Source organism: Nicotiana attenuata, unplaced genomic scaffold (assembly GCF_001879085.1).
Source record: "Nicotiana attenuata strain UT unplaced genomic scaffold, NIATTr2, whole genome shotgun sequence".
Taxonomy (NCBI): domain Eukaryota; kingdom Viridiplantae; phylum Streptophyta; class Magnoliopsida; order Solanales; family Solanaceae; genus Nicotiana; species Nicotiana attenuata.
The window spans coordinates 216,576-224,634 of record NW_017670505.1 but is presented as its reverse complement, the minus strand read 5'-3'; positions in this window follow the sequence as shown (position 1 = coordinate 224,634).

The window sequence follows — 8,059 nt, the reverse complement described above, 5'->3', positions numbered from 1 at the left end:
GGGAGGGGGGAGGGGAGAAGGGGTGTGTGTGTGGCTAGTGAATGTGTCAAGCAAGTGAAAATGTTGTACCACTCTTGAAAGACAAGAAATTCTTACATACAATACAAATTGCCAAGATAAAAAGATCAGAATATGTACACATCTGAAGTAAAATAAACATTGTTTAATGAGCAAATTGATATAGGGGCTTTTGCCCATAAAGAATATCAAAATAATTCAATTTACAGAGGTAAAAGTTCATACTAGTAAACTATTCTATCTATTTTTCTCTGCTCTGCCCTGTCCCATTTAGTGTTTGCCCCGCCCTACCCCAATTGCCATCGAATTGATTGTTGAATCTTGGATCTAATATTACAAAAATCAAGTGCTTAAATTGAAATTCTCTCCTTATTTAAATCATAAGTAGCTAAACACACAAGTTTGCTAAGATTCTTTAAGCTGCTCCTTGATCTTGAACTTGGAGTGGTTGATATATATAGTGAGAGACTTTGTCATTGAAACTGTCACTTTTTGTGGCTGCTCTTCCAACACCAGTATCATCATCATCATCATCGAAACTGGACATGGTTTTCATCTTGTTCTTCACATGATCAATATACTTAGAAAACCTGTCAGTATCTGCATCATACTCTTGTGACTGAACACTTTTAGGACCGTCATTAATTATATGATGAACGACGTTAGCGGCCATGTTCTTTACAGGGTACTTGTTATTTGTACTGTCAACTGAGCTGTGATTATATTCTACAAGTACCATGTTTGAGGCAAAAGACAAGTTTTGATCATTTTCATGTAACGGGATCATATTTTGTTGGCCCTTTAAGTCAAGGGGAATGGTGGATCCATTTTGAGCAACTAACTTGAACCCTGTAGCTTTAGCCGGGTCATCTCTGTGATGATCAGTGGACGTTGCTACTCTTGACTTAGTAGCAGATTTGGGACTTTGTGTCTGTGGGCGAAAATATCGAAAAGCTGGACGTACATTCAGTGCTTTGAAAATCCTTTCGCACGCCCCTTGGGACTCAGCTTCTTCTTTGGTAGTGGTTTGGCTGTTTCCCATTTCGAGTGTACTCAAATTAGAAATTGCCAATTTTGGCAGATCATCACTTGAGAGATTGGTGAGCTGAGATGTGAGGGTTAGATATATAGAAGCAAATAAATAGAGAAGATAAATGCAATCATGTGATACTCGTTTCCAGTGAACTTTAATTCCATAGAGGCCTAAATTTCACGCAGATATTCCTCATGGCCATTAACAAACAATTAGGATTATTATATTTCTCTAAGATTCTCTAGGGCGAATATGGTCATTAGGGGATCATATTCTTGTTGATTACTTTCTTATGCCTTTTTTTTTTTTAAATATATTTTTCGAAAAGATGAATACATGCATCAACAAACGCACAATTTGATAAAGTTTGGAAGCTCAGTACCTATAATAGCCAGTAACAAACGTCCTAGAGCACTTGAAGGGGCTGTTACAAAGTGAAAACTTTGGTCGTAGCTAAAAATCATCAGCATATAATTAAAAGCAGTGGCATCAGATACTTGGGCTTTAAAGTCTAAAAGTCTGAGCTAAAAGTATACAATGCAAGAACATCACAATTGGTGGTGGAGACTTGAAGAAACTAATGGAAATAGAAGATGGGAACACGTAAAACCACAGCTGTGGAAAAGGAAAAGTAAAAGAATATTGCATAGCGATCCCAGCATTGTAAAGAAAAAAATACTTGACAAACAAAGTCATCAAGTGAAAATATTTATGTGGCACATAAGAAAGTTCTTTTTTCACTACACTTCACTTCCAACCTAGGAATCATATTATTGGATTTGGACATTACAAGGAAACAGAGGAGTGTTAGGAAGTACTATATGATAGGAGAATATCTGACAAAATGAGTTTATGCACTGATCAAATCCTTACATAATCAGGTTATTTATTAGACATTTTCTTGTAAATATCTTGATAAGCTAAACTGGTGATTTTGGTAAAAATGGTAACTAAGAATAGTAACTGACACACTATCATATATTAAATTTCGCTAATAATTCAAATATAAATCTATACACTATCATTGTATAAAATTTAAAACCCTTACAAAATTAGTCATTAAAAATGATCGCGTCAAACAAGTGAAGCAAGTAAGACACAAATAGAATAAAATGCAAGAAGATAGTCTGATATGGTTTATTCATGTCCTATTTAGGTCTCCATATTTCACTTGTCTATAAATGCTACACTAGAAAATTGAAGGTGTTGTAACAGAAATGAACAAAACATAAAATCATGCTGAGCCTTGCACAAACGGGCGTTCAAATTCACTATTTACTTTTGCTAGCCGTTATACATGATTATATATATATATATATATATATATTATACATTCTCTGGCTATTTAAGTAATTGAGTGAGCTGCTATTTAGGTTAATTCTTCTAAAACTTATCCGTTTATTGAAAACTTGGAAATCGAAATAAACTTGCTTATTGCGCACTTTGATCCGTAAGGGAGCTTCTCTCTCTACAATTATTCCCTCTCCCTCTAGATGGCCTCACTCCCACACTTGCGTAGGACAAACTATCATCACAGGCACTAAACCCCCGACCCACCGGACACCAATTCAACACGATGGAAGTTGAATCAACTCCAAAAGATAAGGTTAACACCTTTAAGGAGATACTAGCGGACAAGAACTTAACAAAGTCAAGCACATACAATACCCAATATCACCAACTCGAGGCAGCATTCAAATCCTCCTTAGACGACACAACTGGGCCTATCATCCTCAGCCAAGAAAAAAAAAACAGACTTTACCACCCATGGCGTTTCTTATTAATCATCAAGATCTTTGGCGAAAAATTTCCCATTACCTATTGAAATTAAAATTACAACATCTATGGAATCTCAGAGAACATCTTACACTAATAGATCTAGGCTTTGTGGTGAACTTTGAAAAAGAAGAGAACATGATGATTGCATTGCACGGAGGCCCATGGTTCGTCATGGGACACTTCCTCTCTGTCAGAAATTGGGAACCGAACTTCGTTCCGACGAAATCAAAATTACAAACCACCTCCATCTGGATCAGAGTTCCCCAATTACCCATGGAGTTTTATGATAGAGAGATCCTGGAAAGGGTGGGGAGAAGTTTTGGTAGGCTGCTGTAAATCGATACGTGCACCTCTTCTACCTTAAGAGGCAGGTATGCACGGATCTGCATCCAAGAACCTGTTGATACCTAATTTTTCCCTATATATATTTTATATGAAAAGTACCTTCAAAATAGCATACGTATGCATATATAAGCATATCCAAGTGTTTCCTTATTTTTCCTTAATTTTAAAAGATTTTTAAATCAATTTATTCCCTTATTTTTATCCATAAAAATCCAATAATTATTTCTAAATTATCATTTTTTGTGATTCATTTGTTTAACTCTTATGTTTTTGCCAAAATATGGCCAAGGTAATTTTAACAATTTTATTTAGTATTTTTTAATGCTAATTTCACATAATTGCAATATTAGCCATTTTAGGTTTAAATCGGTCTCATGTTTATAAAATGAGATCCAACATTTTTAAACTGTTAATTATATATTATACATAATTTTAGTACCTTTAATTATTTCTAAAAATTATTTTACTATTTTTATAAATCAAATAGGGAAAATTGGCTATTTAAATATTATCCCAATTTCATTTCGATTATAGCCTAAATTTGACCCCAATTTGAATCTCAATTACCCCGGCCCAATTTCTATTAAACCCGACCCAATTGCAATTAAACCGACCCATGCCCGCATCCCTACTTACCCATTTTAATCCAGGCCGTTGATAATTCAGATCAACGGCCAATAACCACCCTTACCTTAATTAATTCTTAATGACCCCCCTAAACCCTATCATGTCCCACCATATGCCGCCTCTGAATCCCTCCTCTCCCCAAATCCTCTCTATAACAACCCCAAACCCTAGCCGCCGCCACCCTACTCTATCCTAATCCACGGCTTTCCAGGGTCATCTAAGACCTGTATCAGCCATCCATGGCTTCTACGTGTTTGGTTCTGTGGTCTCATGACCAGACTTTAAAGGGAACTGGTCCAGTATTTGCTCGATGACCTTTCTCCGGTCATCTCCGACCTTTCTCCGGCCAGCCATGGCCATTCGAGTCAGATCTTTGACTCTCCTGTTTAGATCGGTAACTTTCAAGGCCTTTCTTGTTGCTTTTGGGTTCTTCTAAAATCCTAACTCTAAGACCTTTTCGACTTTTTTTAGATCTACCTTAGATCCACGCTTGCCATGAGTTTTTAAGCATCTTCTCGAAGTTTCTTTAACTTTGCTTTCAAAAAAGACTCTTCATCTTTTCCGATTAGGGTTTTCATTCAAGCTCTTCTTTTCAAAATCTTTTCTCTAATTTTTATATGTCTGTGATTCTACTATGTTTGTTCATGTTATTCTCCTATCTGAGTTTAGCATGTTAAAAACCCTAATTTCATGTGGGTTCATTCGAGTAGTTGGAAGCTGTTTGCTAAGTATTGGTTTGATTTACTTGTTTATTATCTTTTAAGCTTGCTATTGTTGAAGAAACCTATGTCTTTGGGTTTAAAACTATTCGTTTGAATGCCTGACTCGATTTGAAAGTTCCTTGTTTCAGAACCTCTTTTCTTTTGTGTGAATCCTCTGATTCTGGGTTTTACTATCTTTAAAGTTGGACTATGCTTGAAACCCTAACTCTTTAGAAGGGTTTTCTCATCTGTTACTGTGAGACCCTTTGCATGCATTTGATACTCTATTTTTTCTTCACTATTGACACAATATGACTTGACCTACTAGACTAGCATGCTTCGAATGTTTGCTGAACTTTTTGCTACTATTGCATGCTGTTTCTTTTGCCAATAGGTTTGGCCTCGCATGTCTATTGTTTGTGCACTCTATTTATATGTTGAGGTTCCTTCTTTGATTGATTTTCAATCTTGGCACTGATTTCAAAACTTTTCTTTTTGTGAACTCTAATTTTACTCGCCTACTAAAGTAATTGATCCCTTTCCTTATTTTGCCTGGCTGAATCTTTTTCCCAAAATAAGTGTATCTCTGTACTTGGACTCGATTGCTTACTTAATGTTTTACTGCTTCTTTTATGGCAATGATCAGTCTGCCTACAAACTGATCTTCTTTCCTTATTTTGAATCTGTTAGCCCCGTTAAACAAGTGATTCCTCAATTAAAGGGGAATCACTTGGTTGATTGATTCTGATTGTTGATTGTTTCCATAGTTGTATTGAATTTTGCTTATTACCTTATTTCTCACATGTTTCAAAAGGGCTATAAATACCCTGCACTCCTCTTCTTTCAAAGACACGAAAAGAAGGAATAAAATACTTGAGTTCAGACACACACTCCACTAAAATCTCTCTTTTCTCTGTTGCTACTTGTATTGCTGCCTTACCTAGCCGACTGAAAGCCAAGGCTAGGCTACGGGAAGCTTGCTTACTTTTTATCTACATTTGCATCTTTACTGGTATGTTCTGACTAATTTTCAGCATCATCAACAACATGTTTCTTTACTATTTCCTCCACCCTCGTTTGTTTCCTGTTTGTATTTAATCAAGTTTCATTATTAAGCATGCTGTAATATGTCCCTTTCTATATTCTGGATCAATGCTCTCTTATGAATTCTGTCAATCACTTGTTATGGCTTATAAGTCCTAAACCCCCATGTGTTTGATATCTTTGGTTGGTTTGGGGCATGACAGCATTGGACATTGCTGTGCATGACCCAAATCTGATCCCCCCTGGGATCATAACCTCCATATCCCCTCTATATGTTGTGTGTTCTGGTTGGTTTATGGGCATGCCAGCACCATCTATTGTTGTGCATGCCCAAATTTGATCCCTGCCTGAGGATATATGCTTTTTGCAATATATTCCCAAACCCCTGACCCCCTTTGTATGGAATTATGAACTCCGTGCTTTACAATTACTGTTTTCCCATCACCCTTTACCCCTCTCCTTTCTCCCCTTAGTTTTTAAATCTCTATTCCTGCACTTCCACCATATTCTAAGACTTAAGTCCTGCCCTCTTGTGTGAGCCTTGCCTTGGGACCCATGAGCTCCCTCTGAACTTGGACACATAAGGGCTGGCCCTTCCACACTGCACTCATCACTATCTGGTTCTGTGAACTTGGGTGTAAGCACTGCCCGGGGTCCTTTGAGACCCTTAGGGAACTCCGACACACCCAGGTCTGAGAAATGCTTTGAAATCAATGGCAATTACAATGATTAATTATGTAAATCAGATAAGAAGTCAAGAATCAGGCTTCCTCTAGTTTTAACTTCTTTTGTTTTATATTTTTGATGCAATTCAATATTTTGGTTTTTAATAATTTGTAATAAACACTCGGGGTTGGCTAGTGGAAAATGGATGGATAATTATGCATGATCAAGGGTAGAAAACATGCTTATTGGACTTGTGCTCTTAATGATACAATTTTGCATTTTAGAAAAACATGCTATTGGATTTGTGTTCCGAATGATTCAATTCTGCATTTAGAAAGCATGTCTATAGGAATAGTAGTCCTAAGTGCCCCCTTTAGATTTTCGCCTTTGAAACTTCAAAATCAGCCTAATATCCCTCCCTTTTAGGAATAGTAGTCCTAAGTGCCTCCGGGACTGATAGGAATGGTACGGATAATAGCATGCAATAGTGGTCGAGATCAATCCGCGCTTTAGTACCTTAATGGGGTGGGAAGGGTAGATATGAATATGATGATCGGTGCGCTAATACCACGTGTAGCCCCTCTTTTGAGGAGTGATTACCGGGTATTGCATTGATGTGATCCATATTGTAAATAAACCTAGGACCTCCTCCTCTCTCTTTCTTTTCCTTTAAAGCATTATAACTTCTTGTCGAAAATTAGCCTTTTAATGATTGCTCTTTCAAACTTTGTTTTACTTTCAAATATTTGTGTATTAAAATCCCCGCTTATTTGAGCCTTATCTGTTTACATGTTAATTGCACCAAATTCACAAAGAACTATCTGGCCAGGAACCACACTAGTGGATCCTGAGGGGTACCTTCCCCTTAGGATAATTTCAAGCCCTTACCCCATCTCTGGTTATCAAGCAAACTTAGAAATGAACTCGTAGGTGTCCTAATGCACCATAAATCATTAGGTGGCGACTCTTCAAATGCAAAACCTAGTTTCCAAAAGGAACAATTTGTCCTATACCCAAAATGTCATTAACCTGATTCTCCCGATGCAAAGAGGGAAAAAAGGGGGCGCGACAGCATGTCGACTCTGCTGGGGACATTAGGCTTTTACCATTTCAGATTGTTCTTGTGGATTTGTACCTTCCCTTTATATGCAATTACTTGTTTAAATTCCTTTAAGCATTTAATTTCTTTTACAAGGCAAAACTAACTTATCTTCTTCGTTTTTTTCTTTATTGCTGCTTTAAATTATAATCTGCTGTATTTACTGCTTCTTAACATGTAAATACGTGACAACATGCTTTTTAATTGCATAATCATGCTCAACATCATATTCCACTCGTGCCAAACAAATACCATAGCAACGCTTATAATGAGTGGTTGCGCTCTTCCTATATTATTACCCGTAAATTCGGAAAGGCATATTTGCGGTAAAACCAATCGATCGACGGTGTAGTCGACGGTTCCGTGCCTTCCCCCTTGAGTTATCCGCTCAAGGGTACCAGTCTAAAACCCCATAGAAACCTTACTCTATTCAAACTGTGCATGCATCATGGTCAAACCTAGCTGGGTCAGTTATGTTGTCCACATAATGATCCTTTAACAAAGCCTTATCCAAAGTCCACTGGGTTTCCCTAAACCCAAACGGACATCACCACGTTTTGTGTATTTATTTGGAGAACTGGAATGCGTCATGCTAATTGTAAACATGTGATTTTTGACCCTCCCCATGATTTTACATATTTTAGCGTAAAATATTTAGTTTAGGCCTAATATCGCTATTATACCTAGTTTTAACTATCTTACTTTATTTTAAGAACAAAAATTGAAAATTACAAAAAAATATTTTTT